The sequence below is a fragment of the Coregonus lavaretus genome, assembly GCF_964263955.1.
Source record: "Coregonus lavaretus genome assembly, chromosome: 4".
In the NCBI taxonomy this organism is placed as follows: Eukaryota; Metazoa; Chordata; class Actinopteri; order Salmoniformes; family Salmonidae; genus Coregonus; species Coregonus lavaretus.
This window is the reverse complement of record NC_139991.1, coordinates 16,984,405-17,003,184: the sequence shown is the minus strand read 5'-3', so window position 1 is coordinate 17,003,184 and position 18,780 is coordinate 16,984,405. Positions and strand designations below refer to the sequence as shown.

Below are 18,780 nucleotides of genomic sequence, written 5' to 3'. Positions count from 1 at the left end.
ATTTGGTTGTCGGCAAGTGAAGCGATTCCCGTTTAATGTGTAATTTATCTCACCTGTGGTAATTTACAGGTGCCTTCAGGGTGAAAATAGCCATTCAACCAGTTTTGAAGCGAGAAAACACCCACTGGGCACAGATGTCAATTAATCGTCTATTCCACATTGGTTCAAAGTCATTTCATTGAAATGACGTGGCAACATCATTTATACAAGTGTGTGTGTGCCCAGTGGGCAATATATTTGAGCGCAACAGTAATAGGCAACAATTATCCAAGTAGACCTACTTTATGCCACTGGATCAAAATTACAACCTCTTTAAAAAATCTTCCTTTGTTTCTGAGTGCATGAACTCAAAAAACAACAAGAAAGGAGCTTCTTGAGTGTCAAGTAGGAGTCTTGATCTAATGTTATGTCGTTATAGATTCATTTGCTTTATTATGCAACTCAAAATATTCAGATCATTAGGCTGTTCACACACAGACAGTGCTTTGGGGAAATGAATGTCTTCTGTTCTCATCATGATGTTAAAACAGACCCCCCCCCCCCCCAAAAAAAAAAAAAAAAAAAAAAAGATGTACGCTATGGCCAATACTTCACTGGGCCTCTCACTTGACAAGACCCCTTTTTACCCTTTTAGTACATAAACGTCTTTAGACTGTACTTAAAATGTGTGACAATTAGTACTGTGTGAAGCCTGTGGTACTGTGTGAAGACCAGACATGCAATTAGACATTGTATTGCAGTATGAAAATGTATGCACTCACAGGGATGTAGCTCAGTTGATAGAGCATGGCGTTTGCAACGCCAGGGTTGTGGGTTCGATTCCCACAGGGGGTATGGAAAAAAAAATATGTATGCACTCACTAACTGTAAGTCGCTCTGGATAAGAGCGTCTGCTAAATGACTAAAATGTAATGTAAAAATGTAACTGTAAGTCGCTCTGGATAAGAGCGTCTGCTAAATGACTAAAATGTAAATGTAATTGTTAAAAGGCGTGATGCGCAAAATGGGCAACAAAATCAATGGGTACCCTGAGGGGAATGTGACATTGACCAATAGGTTCAAGGATTTAACAGATTTACAAACACAAACAACCAGCAAAAGTAGCATAAAATGAGACTTATCTGATGATAAACCAACAAATAATAATCTTGTTACAAGATACCAAGTCAGAAACTGCTGAACAGGATAATCCAAACTATGTTGAACATATAGTTTTGTACAATATGAACGCTATAAACAGGCTGTCAAAAGACGAGCTACATTGTGGCACCATACAATAACCCACAGAGGAGAGAGAGGGACAAAAGTCATAACACAGAAAATGTAGCATCTAATATAGAACAAACAGTTTTGTGTGTGCTAGCTCAGTACTCCCTCAACACATAGTTAACACTCATTATCGCTAGTGATGGGTCATAAACATGATCAAAGCAGATTAATCACTCCTAATCATCCACACAGCTATTCCTTTTCATTGGTTTCTCTCCAACATTGTTTCTATAATTTTACTATCACAGAAGCGTCCTCTAATCAAACATATTATTGACATCAACTTCAGAGGTAGCACCACTCTGACTGAATACTCAGACTTCAAAGGCATGGACGGGTGTGTCACCAACATGGATCTCTATGGATATAGATGAGTCATTGCAGCTTTTCTGATGAAATTAGGAATCTCAGGTTCTCCAATTGATATTCACTCTGACGGACTGTGGTCTGTCTTAGACCTGAGTGAGTATAAAATAGATTTGGTTAGGGTTCCTCAGCTCTTCACTCCAAGGCTCCAGTCTCAGTTGACTCTCTGAGATACAGTATGACATGATAAACAGTGAACAGATACATTTGGTTAGGGGCCCATCACTACACAACCCCCATTCTAATAACCATCCATCCACCTTCAGTGAGACATCTGTGGAGGGCCACGATTGGTGGCAATGGACATCAGACCGAGGGTGGTAGCTACCAGGGAAGCTGCGTGTTCCCCCAGACAGGCACAGGTGTCCAGTAGGGAGCGTGTGCGAGCAGTCAGTGTCAGAGAGGCAGAGATGACCTCATAGGCCTCCAGGGGAAGGGCCCGCCGTGAGATGAGCACATCCAACAGGTTGTTGAGTCGTCCCTCCGTCATGCCTCGAATTATGCCCTCACGCCTCTCGCGCAGGATACGACAACAGCTCACCGCCATCGGAGTCACACACCGTGCAGCTGCTGACAAGAAGGGAGGGTGAAGTTTCAGGGATGATACAAAAACTATAATATCACATCTCTCACACACTCATAAAACACAAATCATGTAGAGAGGACCTTAAGAAAAATACTGAGACAACTCAGAGAAAGAGGACAAGAGAGAAGTAGTAGCTATCTGATATGAAAGACAGTAATTCGTGCAGTAGATTATTTCACTGAAGACTGAAATTCATAGCCCTACTAGACAAGTTACCCTCTTATTCAACACACTAGTCACTATCATAAATGTGTGGTAGCCATGTATTGCTTTTTAAAAGACAAAATGTTTTTGACTCAGAGCATTTACTGGGACAACAGACAACTTATAGAGAGAAACAAAGATTCTCAAGGGAGGAAATGCATTGGATACAGATAAGACTGTGAAAGGATGGCCATGCAGGAAACCAGCAATCCCCAAAACTGCTTACTGTGCACATACAAACACACAGAGGGAGGCATTGTTTCTAACGTCTACTCATTTTCATATTGCTTTACTTTCTCTTCACCTTTTTCAGCAACATTTTAGAAACATGCTAGAAAAAGATAAGTAAATTCTAGATAGCTACAGTCTGGAACTGTACATAAGTTTGCAGACAAAACTGGGTAATAGGTGGGAGGTCTAAGCTTAAACACATTTCCTACAATGGGAGCTGGCAGTGGGCTGGTTGAGAGGGCTCTGTCTGAGGGCTTTGGAGGGGCTTGAGGAGAGTGGGGGTGGTAGGCTCTGTCTTTGTCCCTGGGAGACGCCTCCTGTCCCTCCTGTCCCTCTGGGATGCTCAGGAACCGGGCCACTGCTGGGACATCTGGGACTGGTGGGACTGCTAGAAGACACCACAGAGCCAGTCACACAGTCTGGGGAGAGACACATGTTGCTGTTATACTGTTCGAGATAAGGTATAAATTAATCATTACTTAATAAAGAAGATAAACAACAGGGTGGTTTCACTGACAAACTGAGCACATTCACAAACTGCTCTCATTATCGATCAGTTTGAAGTTCTTACCCTGACAGTGCCTCCTCTGGGGTGCTTCCGCTATATATATGGCTGTAGGGGGACTAGGGAGTGTTTCACTAGGGCTGGTAGTCTGTGGTAAAGGCAGTGTCTTGTTACCCACACATTTAGTGTCTCCGGAACCAGCGCAGGCCTAGTAATGAGATATGTAAATATTGTTTTAAATGTAATAGACTTCACAAGCATTAAGTACAATCATAATATCACAAAAATGTGAACCAAGCTCACCTCTAGGTTGTTTATCTCAATGGGAATATCCTTCACAGGATGTCTTTTAGAGTCATGTAGCGCCCTCTCCTGGTAAAGAGACAGAAAACGCATACACATGTTTGCTCATGATGAGAGACTGTTCTCAGTAGTAACTGTTGAGAGATTAAAACCATATTAAACATATCCTCATTCCCTCAGTCAAAACAAACCGATAGCCGATCAGGGTTGTGGTAACAGAGAATATTGGACTTCGGAGTGTAATATTAGAACTTATTAAATAAGGATGATCAGTACCTTGCTTTCCCTCATCCTGAGGATAGCCCTTGTCATGGCATCAGGATCAAAGGTTGCTATGGCGCTCCTCAGTTCCAATGAACAGTCTGTGGACAGAGAGCAAGAGAAAGAAGAGGACATGAAAAAGATGTCTGCCAAGTAAACATCACATTGACCATAATGCACCAACATTTCAATATTTTTTTTATATCCACATGGCAGTCATAGGCAATTAAATACATGGATATGGACTAACATCATATAATAAACAATTACACACAATTTAGATGGCAGAAGTAGGGTATGGGATTGTATCTCTCAGTCCTGGCATGTGGAACAGAGAGGAGGTGGGTGCTGCAAGTGGTTGTGCCTGTCACTTGTCCTCAACAGGCAGGTGGGTAACCAGTCAAGGAAGGGGGACTTGTAAGGAGAGATCACAAAGTCCAGGCCCAGCTGCTCTCTTCACCATTGTCTATCTATACTCTGATTCACCCTCACAGACAGACTCACCCTCTGCTGTTGGACGGCTGTGTGGGTTAGTGCTCCAGCAGTTGTTCATCAGCTGGGAGAGGGTATGGCAGTGGGGTACATGCTTGGGTGGCAGCTCATCCTCCAAGCCTGAATCAACCCCATCCTCACCTGAAAGCAGCTGGAGCAAATCTGCTTGGGCATAGACAATGACATGATGTCTTACAAGTTACAAATGTAATAAAATATTGAGACTGTATGATATACGGCCAGGTATAACCTAGTCTCCTCTGATAGAAACAGAGCTGTGCTTTGAATCTACGGAAAGATATAGAAACACACCTCCACATGGTTGTCTTCTGTTCAAAGTCTCCCACAGCAGCACACCAAAGCTAAAGAGAGAAGATATTCATTGGGTAACTGCATATTCATTAGTAAAGGCATCTGTAGAAAAGTGGTAAACCCCTCCTGCCCCACCTGGTACATTTCATTGGTGAATATGACTGTTTGAAGTGGCAGAATCATGAAAGGTGATCTCACCTGTACATGTCTGCCTCCACAGAGGGTGTGGTCCCTGTCAGGGCCTCAGGAGACAGGTATACCAAGTCCCTGAAGCAGGGCCCTCCTCCAGCAGAGAGAGAGGAGCCAACCCTCCACTCCCTGGGCAGGCCCCAGTCACTCACCTGGAGGTAGGAACATGAACACCCACACACATTAACATAAACGACAACACACATGAACATAAACACCCACATACAAATCGACAAAAAACACCTGCTCTAACACAGACTCAAACCCACATACGTACACTGTAAAGCTTACACCTGTAACTGTTCACAATACACCATATCCAATGGAGCATATACCATCAATCAAATTTAGTTCTTTCTCACATTAGTTTCACCACTCAGAGAGAAGGCTTTTGTCTCTGTAGTACAGGACTGGGTCAGTTATCAGTCACTGTTCTCTACCTTGGCCCGGTACTGCTGGTCCAGGAGAACATTGGTGGGTTTCAGGGCCTGGTGGGGGAGTGGTATGCAGTGGAGGTGGCACAACCCCTCTGTCACATCTAATAGGATGCCAAGCCTGAAACTCATCGGTAGACCTGGATACAGCTGGGTCTGACAGGGATAACAAGGGTTACAATCATTCAACAGATTCAGTATAAACTCTCTAAATAAATAAATACATCAATAAAGGGGAACTGAAAATGACTTGTGGGGAAAAAAGCACATGACAACACAAAGTTGAAATTGTGAACTGAAAATACTAAAGAATTCAACCTGATCACAACCCAACTTATTGTATGTAAATACAGTTTAACCACAGCAAGACTAAGTCATGTGCAATGGAATTAAGTCACATGTCTACTGTCTGAAGTTATGTTCCAGCCAGGGCACTTTCTCCTGAACCAGGAAGAGCTCTTTGTGTAAATAAGGCAGTGACAGATAGATCTCTTTTTGCATCAGCCAGGGGCTTTCCAGACACAGCATGTGGGCAACAAGCATAGAAAACACAGGAATTGTAAATAAAGCAATCAAAAGAAGGACATTATTTGATTAACTTTATATGTGTCTATCGAAGCTCTGACCACTAGTTTGTTGACATACACTGAGTGTACAAAACTTTAAGAACACCTGCTCTTTCTATGACATAGACTGACCAGGTGAATCCAGGTGAAAGCTATGATCCCTTATTGATGCCACTTGTTAAATTCACTTAAACCAGTGTAGATGAAGGGGGGGAGACAGGTTAAAGAAGGATTTTTAAGCCTTGAGACAATTGAGACATAGATTGTGTGTGTGCCATTCAGAGGGTGAATGGGCAAGACTCAATATTAGGAAGGTGTTCCTAATGTTTGGTATACTCTGTGTATACTGTAGGCCACAACCAAGGGAAAAGATGCAGAACCAACTTAGATTAATCAATTAGCCTACTGCCACACACTATACATGCATATTCATATTTGAGTTAGACTGAGTGCTCATATATTACACTGACCTGGTATAGTAGAGAGTGTAGAGAGCCTTCAGGCATCCAGTCATACACCAGACACCAGGCCTTGTACACACCCAGTGGAACCAGAACCCGCTCTGAATGGACTTGTCTGACCACATCCACGTCTCTCATCACACTCAGTCCACTCACTGGGGCAGAACAAAACACACAGTCAACACACCACATACAAACATATACAGTAAACAAATATAAACACACAAACACCTGCTGAAGTGGTCTTGGTTCACAAGGCTTTTGTTTACACTAAACAAGTAATCACCATGATTTGACAGATTTGTCATCTTTTGGAAAGTTGACAGAGAGAGAGAGAGAGAGAGAGAGAGAGAGAGAGAGAGAGAGAGAGAGAGAGAGAGAGAGAGAGAGAGAGAGAGAGAGAGAGAGAGAGAGAGAGAGAGAGAGAGAGAGAGAGAGAGAGAGAGAGAGAGAGAGAGAGAGAGAGAGAGAGAGAGAGAGAGAGAGAGAGAGAGAGAGAGAGAGAGAGAGAGAGAGACACACACACACACACAACCGGCCCCACCCTACTAGAATCTGAAGTAAAATGTTTACTGTTTGCTGATGATCTGGTGCTTCTGTCCCCAACAAAGAAGAGCCTATAGCAGCACCTATAATACAAATAATGGTGTCCCAAAAAAGGTTCAGTTGCCAGGACCACAAATACAAATTCATCAAGACACTGTTGTCCTAGAGCGCACAAAAAACGATGCCTACCTTGGCCTAAACATCAGCACCACAGGTAACTTCCACAAAGATGTAAATTATCTGAGAGACAAAGCAAGGGCCTTCTACGCCATCAAAAGGAACATAAAATTTGACATCCCAATTAGGATCAGGCAAAAAATACTTGAATTAGTTATAGAACCAATTGGCCTCTACGGTTGTGAGGTCTGGGGTCCAGTAACCAACAAAGAATTCACAAAATGGAGATAAACACCAAATTGAGACTGCATGCAGAATTAGGACGATACCTGCTAATTATCCAAATCCAGAAAAGAGCCTTAAAATTCTACAACCACCTAAAAGGAAGCGATTCCCAAACCTTCCATAATAAAGCCTTCACCTACAGAGAGATGAACCTAGAGAAGATTCCCCTCAGAAAGCTGTTCCTGGGACTCAGTTCACAAACAGAAACAGACACCACAGAGCCCCTGGACAGTAAGACAATTAGACCCAACCAAATCATGAAAAAAAAGAGATAATTACTTGACCCATTGGAAAGAACTAACCAAAAAACTAAGTAAACTGGAGTGCTATTTGGCCTTAAACAGAGAGTACACATTAGCAGAATACCTGACCACTGTGACTGACCCAAAATTAACAAAAGCTTTGACTATGTACAGACTCAGTGAGCATAACTCTTGCTATTGAGAGAGGCGGCCATAGGCAGACCTGGCTCTGGAGAGAAGACAGGCTATGTGCCCACTGCCCACAAAATGAGGTAGAAACTGAGATGCACTTCCTAACATCCTGCCAAATGTATGACCATATTAGAGACACATATTTCCCTCAGATTACACAGACCCACAAAGAATTTGAAAACAAATCACATTTTGATAAACTCCCATATCTATTGGGTGAACTACCACAGTGTGTCATCACAGTGTTGCCACAGTGTTGCCACAGTGTTGCCACAAAAAAATAGCAACCAGTGAAGCACAAACACCATTGTAAATACATACTATATTTATCTGTCTATTATTCCCTTTCATAGCCTACTTCAACTATTTGCATATTGTTGCAACACTGTACATGGCTAGTAATAAAACATTTAAAATGTCTATTATTTAGAAACTTTTGTGAGTAATGTTTACTGTTCATTTCTGATTGTTTATTTCACTTTTGTTTATTATCTATTCCACTTGCTTTGTCAACGTAAACATGTTTCCCATGCCAATAAAGCCCTTTGACTTGAATTGAGAGAGAGATTTTGTCATTCAATTTGAGCTTGAGATTTGCCAATTTTACCTTCGACCTGCAGTGCGAGACGACAGGAGCTTGATTGACACCTGTAGCTCTGTTCTCCGGTAAGTACCCCGAAGACACCCGCCTGCGCTCCTTCCGCACAAGATCACATTTAGCACGTCCTCTTCACGAACAGTTTCCACCGCCATCTGATAGAAACAGAAACCAGTCGACTCAATAATAATAGAACTTAGTTTTATTTTATCTTGCTTGTTGCTCTGCCATGGATTAATCTATTTGTCTTTCACTGCACTGACAAATTGAACAGCAAGCAGCGAGTTGCGTGTGCTATGATGACAGTGTGTTTACATCTACACGATTGGTTGCTTTGTTCAGGGAAATCCCCTGGCTAGCTACAGTAGGCTATAAACTGAGGGATGAAGTCTTTTTTTTTTTTTACTGTCAATGGTGTAACAACAGATAAAGGCGGTGGCATCACTTCAGAGAGAGAGAGAGAGAGAGAGAGAGAGAGACTTGGAATTTCCCAACTCTGTTCCCTAACAGCCCTCTACAGGAGGCATGGGAAAATCATTTTAAGCCCTTTCACTTTTGCACCTGTCAGTCAGGAATGAAGTAGTTGTGGGAACAAAGTAGCCTAAAGGCAAATATTCCATGGTAACGGAATTATGCTGAGATTCTTTCACTTTAAAATGTATACCAAACAAAAACCATTGATTTCAGAGTTTAACAAACCATAGAACTCTATGCACAAGGGCTACTTTTAACAATTTCCACTGAACATTTTACAAAAACACATTTACAGGAGAACTGTGCAGATACAAAGTTTGGTAACAGAATAAAACGAATTATGGTACCAAACTTTGCATTTGCACAGTTTTTCCAGTAAATGTTTTTTGTTTGTTTGTTTTACTGTGTAAATTGTTCAAAGTAGTCATTGTGCATATAGTTGTATGGTTTGTTAACATAAAAAAAAAAAAAAATGTTTGGAGTCTCAGCGTAATTCCGTTACCATGGAATTGCCCCTAAATGAAAAGCTGATGGGACACTGTTTCAAGGTCAAAGGAGAGATTGGTATAGGCCAATGTTTTTTGAACACCTTTCAAACAGTTCCATTTTTACCACATTCTTGCCAGCATAAGCCTTTTATACATCCTGTTCGCATGCCGGCACCTGTTGTTTACCAGTGGAAGTATGTGCTGATGTGGGTGGGAGTCTATTTTAATAAATCCATTGAATATACACCATCACAAAGAACCCATTATGTATTCATTTAGGTAGGTTCTAAGAAACATTATAAGACTAAGAAAAATAGAATAGCATATTTTGAGTTTAATTATGTTACTGGTCTGTGCAGCCTATAGGCTGCATGGCTGTGCCATGCAAATGAAATCAATAGTTAGTATTTTGTTCATTAAACAGACAAGACATGCCCCTGCACTGATCACAGTCAACACACATATATATATTCTACAGTAAGAAAATAATGGAATGTAACAGAATAAAAAAACTTGAGTGTCACAGGAACAGAACTGCTGTCAGAGCCCATACCCTGATTTTTTTTTTTTTTTGAGTTTGTAGGTTCCTGTAATTTAGAATCTGCTCTTTCCAATTTTGTAAAGAAATCTGACCTGGATGACCTGAATGAATTGCGCATGTGCTCATCTGAAAAAGAGAGGCTATGTGTAGCTGAAGAAGCTCATTCATATTAACCCATCATTCGTTGGATAATTATTAGGCATGATAGGTTACTGTAGTACATTGATCATCACCAGTCAATGTTATCACACCATCACCTGCTTTCTTTCCTTTCAAACTCCCCACCAGTTATTTTGGCTGAAGACAGATTTGTAGTTTAAATTAGAATATATTTAAATAGAGAGAATACATGCATTAAAAGCATTTTCTGTTAAGCTTTGTGATTGACAGGGAAAAGTTTGATGTCAGACAACAATAGAATGTTCATGATTTAATGTGTGACAAAGCCGGTAAGATGAAAGGCGACGATACTGAGGCGTTGGCGGGACTTTTAAACATAGCCTAATACCGCAATCATGACTACCTCGCTTGGAAATAAAAGTACAGGCTTTGTTACCGGCAATACCTTTCAGATATGAAGAAAAGGCAATATTAAGTTGGGGGCATGGTAAAGTTGGTGCCTTTTCGTCTGGGTATGAATGGGATATCACATTGCCAAAAAAGTTAACTCCCCAGTCGCTGTGCCCAACAAGCGCTTTTTAGCCAGCCAGCGTAATGTCGCATAGTAGCCTGCGGAGTACACCACTTGTCAAAGCAGCTAGTGCCTTTGCACACAGGGCGATAGCCACCGGTGACCATAGCAATGAAATAAACAAACATTATCAACATGCGAAAAAAATTATCGCTATAACAACATAAGCATGCATAAAAACGTATTTACATGCAACAGAAAAGATTCACAAAAAAATGGATTAGAAAACAATGATTTTTATTGTTAAACGTGAGAGCAAGCCGATTGTGCAAGCTAGCAGGAGTGGGCAAATTAACTGGTCCTGCTGTTACGTGCTGACGTTTCACCACGCAGGCGACGTTTTCTACTGTGATTGGTCAACAATGAAAGGCACTTCGGGGGTGGTTGGAGAGGCTCAATACAGTAAATTGATCATCTCCTAAACCTCATACCTTATTTTCGGCGTTTATCACAAAACCCTACAAAAACGCCATATATTTCCACATAGGCTTTGTCCAACGAACCATGGCGGAGTTAGTGCCTACAAAAAGACGCCATTGCTATTTCTCTGGATTCGCTCGTTCTCAAACTCGCGCCACCGCCTAGCCAATCTCCTGAGCTGAGTTCGAATACTAATACTAACCATACTGTAGCGACCCGCACAGACAGCTGTGTGTTATGTGTTAGGCTAGTAGATGGTTGTGTTGTACCTACCAGTACCCAGTGTTCGCGGGGTCCGACATGTCAATCAACCTGCTATCTGCCAATCACGGGAATGCCTGGAATGTTCTGATGCCGGGCATCCTGGCGGTTGGCGGAGTGGCGTGGAGGGGGGTTGGGCAGGGGGATGGAGCATTGGAAGTTAAGACCAGGTTTAGCCTTTGTTCTCTCTCTTTTTACGTCTGGGCTTCACAAGAGAAGGTCACGATTGGCTTGTGGGTTATCTTTCATTTATTTGGCGTGGGCTACGGCCAAACAGTAGCCTGTGTAAAGTTGGTTTAATAAACCGTCCATTCGTAAACTCAATCCTCTGTCTGGACAGTTGTTCTTTTATGATCTAGTCAGGTCATTACAATACTATTTGTGACGTAAATTGAGTATGTAGTATACATTAAGTATGTTGTGTACAGTATGTTAGTTTATGTATTTACACAGGCTACTGTTAAAGTGGTTATCCCACTGGCTATAGGGTGAATGCACCAATTTGTGAGTCGCTCTGGATAAGAGTGTCTGCTAAATGACGTAAATGTGCCCTTGAGCAAGGCACTTAACCCTAATTGCTCCTGTAAGTCGCTCTGGATAAGAGCGTCTGCTAAATGACTAAAATGTAAAATGTAAATGTATTCGAACACAGCTCTGGTCTGGAGAACAGGGAAGTGAAACAGCCATAATAGCCTTAATAACTAAAATACTCAAAGGCAGAGAAAATATCGACAATACTGTAATGAGCTACCTGGGTGTGGATATGGCTGAGCCATGAATATGTTTCAGCAATTAAATGCGTAGACATTCACTTTTACAATGTTTTATAAGTCGGTGTCTGACTGTCTTTAGCAACGTGAGAGAGTTTGTAAGCCTAGGGGAAATGGTGCGCAATAGTCACAATGCTCATGGAAGTGGTCATCTCTGGGCTCATCATACACATCTTTGATTTGAATCTATCTGACTTGGATCATCATTTTCTCCATGTGATGAGTTTATGACTGGCTTTGATGACTCAGACACAGAGGAAGTGATATTTGTTGGGACTGATGAGGTAGACAGGTGATGGAGGTGTAAAACAGAAATAGAGAACAGCATGGCCTATGTGTCTATCTTTAGTCCTGTTTCCATTTCCTTTAAGATCCCTCACTATGAGACTGAAAATGGCGGACGGAAGACAGGGTGGTGTGGCAGGTGCCGCTTCTCATTCGAATGCTGTAATTTTATCTAAACCATCAGGTGTACGCCGACCCCAGCTAAGTAACTCATGCAAAGAGTTAAAGCGCAATTATGTGTTTTATCTCCAGTACTCTGCCATGATTGTCAGTTATGTAGCTGCTCTACTGATAATCTCAGTGCGTCCTTGCTGGGATGACACAATCAGTCTACTACCGGAGAATATTAACACCAAACACAAACACATTGGTTCACCGTTCCACGGGAGCGGACAGTACACAGCATACCATAATGTTCTGAATAATGGCCAAGTCTACCTCGCTCCTTATTCTACTGAACCGCTTAGGCGCAACAAACACAAGTCCAACATTTATCGGAAACTGTTAAACTACCTGTTCACTACCCTCCTGCTCTCCGGGGATGTGCAACTCAATCCTGGGCCCAACATCACCGAGCCAGCGATACGCACCGGAGTGGAGGGTGGTGGATGGCCTCGTCCACTGATCGTCGCCGCTGTGGAGGTGGGTGAGTGCTATGGTCCTGTGGTTTCTCTCGACTCACCCGGCTCCAGGATGGATTTTGACTCTTCAAACATACCAAAGTCGCTATATGCGATCTCTGACTCTGCTTCTGGTATGCAAGCTGTTTTAATTAGTTTCCCGCATCCAGTGCAGGCGGGAGGGATTGTTAATTGCGCTACCGAACTGCCCCTAATCAAAACGGCCTAAACCCAGCCGTCAGAAAACACAGAAAATTTAACTTTTTTCAATGTGTCAATCACTCTCGAGTCATCTGGGACCCACGAGCTAAACCCAAGGGACTACTAAGGGGGCACTTGAACATTCGTAGTGTCATTCCAAAAAGTGATCAAATTCAACATCTACTCACAGACTCCAACCTTGACTTTCTCTGCCTCTCAGAGACATGGCTCCATAGAAACTCTCCATCTGCTGCTTTGATTGTGCCTGGCTACAATGTTTTCAGGAGAGACAGGACTGAAGGAAGAGGAGGGGGTGTGATGATTTATATTACAGTTTTTCTCAGTCGCTTTGGTGCATTTTTCACATCATCCCTAACATGTGCAAAATAATAAGTGCATTTCTCAGAACAATTTGTACAAACTGCAATATACAATAGATATGTTTCTAAAGCTAGTCAGTCACTAAAAATCCTTAAACATCTCTCAAAAGTAAATATTCATGCCAATGATCATGTCAGTGTCATCAAAATGATAAAGTCATTGAGTCATTGTTCACGAACAAGGTTGTCAAAATGTTTAGGCATGTTGTCAATGGAACTGTGTACTTTGACAGTATTACCTGATGTAAACTTAGGCTACAGTTTGGATGACAGTTACTGTATTGAAAATGCACAAGGCTGCACTTCTATGGCATATATCAATTTCAACAGTACTATTTACATATTACTGTATGTGGGTTATTGATTGAAAGAGACTGGACAACCCAAGGGGCACAAAGGAAAAAAAACTAAATTAGAAAGAAACACAGGAAACCACCCCTAAGGCACAACTTTGCCCACAGCACTGTTCTAGTGCTGTCTCTACACATCCAGACGTTCCTGTCTGTCAGCCCACATATTCTCATCCACATCACACCGGATATTTTCCCTTCCAATGCAACGTGGAAAGAATCTTTTGGAATGCCTTATCCATCCTCTGCAGGCGTCTACTGTGGTGTCCTCACATGCTGCATCCATTGCAGCCAGCAGGGTCATCTGTGTGTGTGGCTGACGATCGTACACCTTCCACCTCCATGCTGAAAAGAACTCCTCAATTGGGTTAAGGAATGGTGAATAAGGTGGGAGGAATTCTATGAGCATCCTCGGGTGGGTCACAAACCATTGCCTTATGATGTTTGATCGATGGAAACTCACATTATCACAAATTACCACATACTTTGGCAAATCCTCTCTAAACAGACCCCTCTCATCATCAGGGATGAGAGCCCTGTAGAGAGTCTCTAAAAAGTTGAGTAGATGCTGGGTGTTGTATGGCCCTAAAAGGGGGATATGGGTTAGGACACCATGCTCCGAAATAGCAGCACACATGGTGATATTTCCTCCCCGTTGGCCTGGCAAATCCACAGTAGCTCTGTGACCGATGATATTCCGACCCCGCCTTCTGCATTTGGTCAGGTTGAAGCCAGCCTCATCCACGTATACAAAGTTGTGAGAGGGTTCACTTGATTCCAACTCCATTATACGCTATATCCCAGAACACACAGTTGAATTTGTTTTGGTAAGGAAGAGTGACATAAAATGTACATATATTGCATGTTCCTTCCACAGCAATGGAAATGTGTGCAGTTTATGCTTACTGTACTATGTAACACTATAAAATGTTGCTGTAAAGTAGTTACATAGATATATGTTTTACCTGTACATACTGGTACCGTAGCTCCTTAACTCTGTCCTCATTTCTTTGGAATGGTACACGGTACAGCTGTTTCATACTCATCTGGTTTCTATGCAGCACCCTGTCGATGGTTGAGATGCTAACCGTATGGATGTTTTCAAAGACATCGTTGTCTTCTATAATGGTCCTTTGTATTTCCCTGAGTCTCATGGCATTGTTTGCTCGGACCATGGTGCAAATAGCCTCCTCCTGTTGAGGTGTGAAAAGGCGTCCTCTGCCACCGGTTTGAGGTAATCTTGCAGTCCTATGTGTGGAAAAATGCAGTGATGCATCGCACACTTTCACATAGACAAAAACTATGCGAACACACATTTTACTGTAAAACATACAGGTGGGTGCATGTAAGGTGCAGTATGTATCTGTATAGAGTATATTTCTGTATGCTGTGAAATACAAGTGGACTACTGTAATATGAAGCATTGTAGGAAGTATACAGTATACTGCTTATATACAGTAACAGTGCACTGTACATTGGTGGACATACCTGTTCTCTCTTCGAAACGTTTGTACTATTGAGGACACGGTTGATCTCCCAATATTCGGCTGCACCCTTCGACCCGCCTCAGCCACTGTAAGGCCATGATTGAAAACATGGTCTACAATAGTGGCCCTTATGTCATCAGATATGCGCCTATGTCCTCTTCTTCCTCTTTTTTGCCTTCCACCACGCATCCTTGCTCCTCTTCTTCCTCCTCTTGGCTGTTGACCCTGTTCGTTTCCTGGTCCATCCATTATTGGAAAATTGCAACTCTGTGTTGTGGTCTGTCTATATATGCTTGCCAATTGATTCTTCATGAGATGCACCTTTGAGCAATTTAGACAACTGGTTGATTGTTGGTTGAACTAACACTTTACATTCCTTCATGAGTGAGGGTTAATTTCACCTGCACGATTCAGCAATTTACGTTTTTGTACAAAAGGTCTAATAGAAATGTGTAAAACTATGCTTGACAGTTTATGACAAATAGTTCAACAATTTTGCATGTAATGGCTTATGCAAGGAACTAATGCCTAGATGTTTTGAGGGGTAAGACTATTCAACAGAGAACCATCTACTATATTTTGATCAACATGACATGAGCAATTGAAAATGTGGAAAAAAGCTGACACTTGTACATTATCAATTGCAATATGTACAAAAGCAATTGCAATTTGTTCAAAGGAATAAGAAATTGCTTTAATGATGTGCACAAGTGACTAGATGATTTGGAATTTGTACAAGTAGTATCAAGAATTGCACTTTTGATCTAAGAAATGCACCAAAGCGACTGAGAAAAACTGTAAAGAACATATCCGATGTAAACAAATTGAGTGGTCAGGTGATAATGAACTAGAATGTATTGGGCTGAACATTACACTGTCTCCCCAAATGTCTTTTACCCTCATTGGAATGTATAGGCCACCTTCCACCAAAAGTGTGTTTTTTGATCAGTTTAATAACATGCTTAGGGAATGTGATTTTGGGAAATAGGTCATCTTAATGGGAGATTTTAACATTAATTATGAAGACAAGTGTTGTAGGAAAACCCTCAAACGGATCACTAATACCTTTGACCTTACACAGCTAGTTAAAGGGCCAACCAGGGTGACTTGTTGCTCTAAAACACAGATTGATTTGGTGTTCAGTAATAAACCAGAGAGAGTGACTAAATCATTCAATATGGTTACTGGGCTATCTGATCATAATCTGACACTTATAGCCAGAAAGCTGTCTAAGAGCAGGTTTAACCTCTCTACTGTTAGAAAGCCTGATCAACTAAGAATACCTAAGAGTGAATTAAGCTATTTTGAAAATGCAATTAAGGGAATTAACTGGAATGATCTCTTGTCCTATGCAGACGTGGAAGCTGATAGTCAAGTTTTTCTATCCACAATCCAGACTACATTAAATGGTTTCCTAAAGAAAATCAAATCCAAACCTGGCCAAAAGAACACTCTTCCTTGGCTAAATGGAGAAATCTGGAAATTGATGAAAGAACGAGATTATTATCTAAAAATAGCCCTAAGATCCAAATTAGAGCATGACAGACGTAGGTTTACCATGTTGAGAAATAAGGTGATGAAAGAAATCAGACAGGCCAAGGCAAACTTTTTTATTAACATAATTGGTGAAGCAAAGGGAAATTCTAAACTGATCTGGGAGAATCTAAAAAAGTTAACAGGGAAAGACCATAGTAACACTGCAAAAAGACTAGAAATCATGGTGAATAACAATCTAACACAGGATGCAGTCGAAATAGCAATAGCCTTCAATTCCTACTTTATTGACTCTGTCAGGGTACTGACACAGAACCCCTCCACTGGTTTCTTGGGCTCAGTGCTAGTAAATGATGCTCAACCTGTCTTCATCATAAGGGAGGTTTCTGAGTCAAAGGTAGACAAGGTGATTAGCTCACTAAAGAACTCTAAAGCCAAAGATGTGTTTGGGATGGACTCTACCTTTCTTAAAAACTACAAAGAGTCACTCATTGGCCCCATTACTAAGGTCACCAACACATCTATTGGTCTCGGGGTGTTTCCAAGGGTATGGAAGTCGGCCATAATAACGGCCATCTTTAAATCAGGCGACCCTGCTGACGTGAGTAACTACAGGCCCATTAGTATACTACCTGTGGTGTCAAAGGTTGTTGAAAAGTGTGTAGCAGAACAACTGATTGCCCACCTCAACAACAGCCCCTTCACATTACATTGCATGCAGTTTGGCTTCAGAGCGAAACACTCCACAGAAATGGCCAACTGCTTTTTTCTGGAAAATGTGAAGTCCAAGATGGACAAAGGGGGCGTTGTTGGGGCTGTGTTTCTGGACCTAAGGAAGGCTTTTGATACTGTTAACCATGAGATTCTCATCACAAAATTGTCCAAGTTCAACTTTTCCCCCGATGCCTTGAGATGGATGAAATCATACCTTGAAGGCAGAACTCAGTGTGTCAGAGTGAGCAATGAGCTGTCGCCCACTCTTAGCTATGATGTGTGTGTGCCCCAAGGGTCAATACTGGGGCCCCTCCTGTTCAGCCTGTACATTAATGATCTGCCTTCTGTCTGTACTGGGTCTGAAGTTCAAATGTATGCAGATGATACAGTGATATATGTGCATGCAAAGAGCAAACAACAAGCTGCACAAGAACTCACTACTGTAATGGTCCAGGTTACAAAGTGGCTCAGTGACTCGTGTTTGCATCTCAATGTGAAAAAAACTGTTTGCATGTTCTTCACAAAGAGGGCAACAGATGCTACTGAGCCAGAAGTCTATGTGTCAGGGGAGAAGCTCCAGGGGGTATCTGATTTTAAGTACCTTGGCATCATACTTGATTCCAACCTCTCTTTTAAAAAGCATGTGAAAAAGGTAATTCAAATAACCAAATTCAACCTAGCTAATTTCCGATTTATACGAAATTGTTTGACTACAGAGGTAGCAAAACTGTACTTCAAATCTATGATACTCCCCCACTTAACATACTGTTTGGCTAGTTGGGCCCAAGCTTGCTGTACAACAGTAAGACCTATTCAGTCTGTCTACAAACAGGCTCTCAAAGTGCTTGATAGGAAGCCCAATAGCCATCATCACTGTCACATCCTTAGAAAGCATGAGCTCCTGAGTTGGGAAAATCTTGTGCAATACACCGATGCATGTCTTGTATTCAAGATCCTAAATGGCTTGGCTCCCCCTCCACTCAGTATTTTTGTTAAACAGAAAACCCAAACATATGGCAGCAGATCCACAAGGTCTGCCATGAGAGGTGACTGTGTAGTTCCCCTAAGGAAAAGCACCTTTAGTAAATCCGCTTTTTCTGTGAGAGCTTCCCATGTCTGGAATACACTGCCATCAGACACACATAACTGCACCACATATCACACTTTCACAAAATGCTTGAAGACATGGCTAAAGGTCAATCAGATTTGTGAACATGGTCCCTAGCTGTGTGTTGCCGCTTTCCATGTCTGTTGTCTGTAACTTGTGAGGTGTGGAAACACTTTGTTGCTTTTATTAATTTTGTCTTGCTGCTTTTTGTTCTATGTTGCTCTGTCTGTATGCTACGTCTTGCTTGTCCTATGTTGCTATGTCTGTATGCTATGTCTTGTTCTATGTTGTTATTGTCTATATTGTAATTGTTTTTAATAACCTGCCCAGGGACTGC

The 18,780-nt window shown here is 41.8% G+C and overlaps 1 pseudogene across 1 annotated transcript; it reads right to left on the bottom strand.

Moving 5' to 3' along the window:
• Nucleotides 1–408: 408 nt before the first annotated feature.
• Nucleotides 409–8,389, bottom strand: LOC311127562 (receptor-interacting serine/threonine-protein kinase 2-like; annotated as a pseudogene). Its single transcript, XR_014615290.1, has 11 exons — nucleotides 8,169–8,389; nucleotides 6,189–6,334; nucleotides 5,159–5,308; nucleotides 4,728–4,870; nucleotides 4,530–4,579; nucleotides 4,230–4,379; nucleotides 3,741–3,826; nucleotides 3,465–3,533; nucleotides 3,228–3,369; nucleotides 2,866–3,075; nucleotides 409–2,202 (listed from the first exon to the last, which is right to left on the bottom strand). The product of XR_014615290.1 is annotated as a receptor-interacting serine/threonine-protein kinase 2-like (transcript).
• Between the last annotated feature and the right edge of the window lie 10,391 nt (nucleotides 8,390–18,780).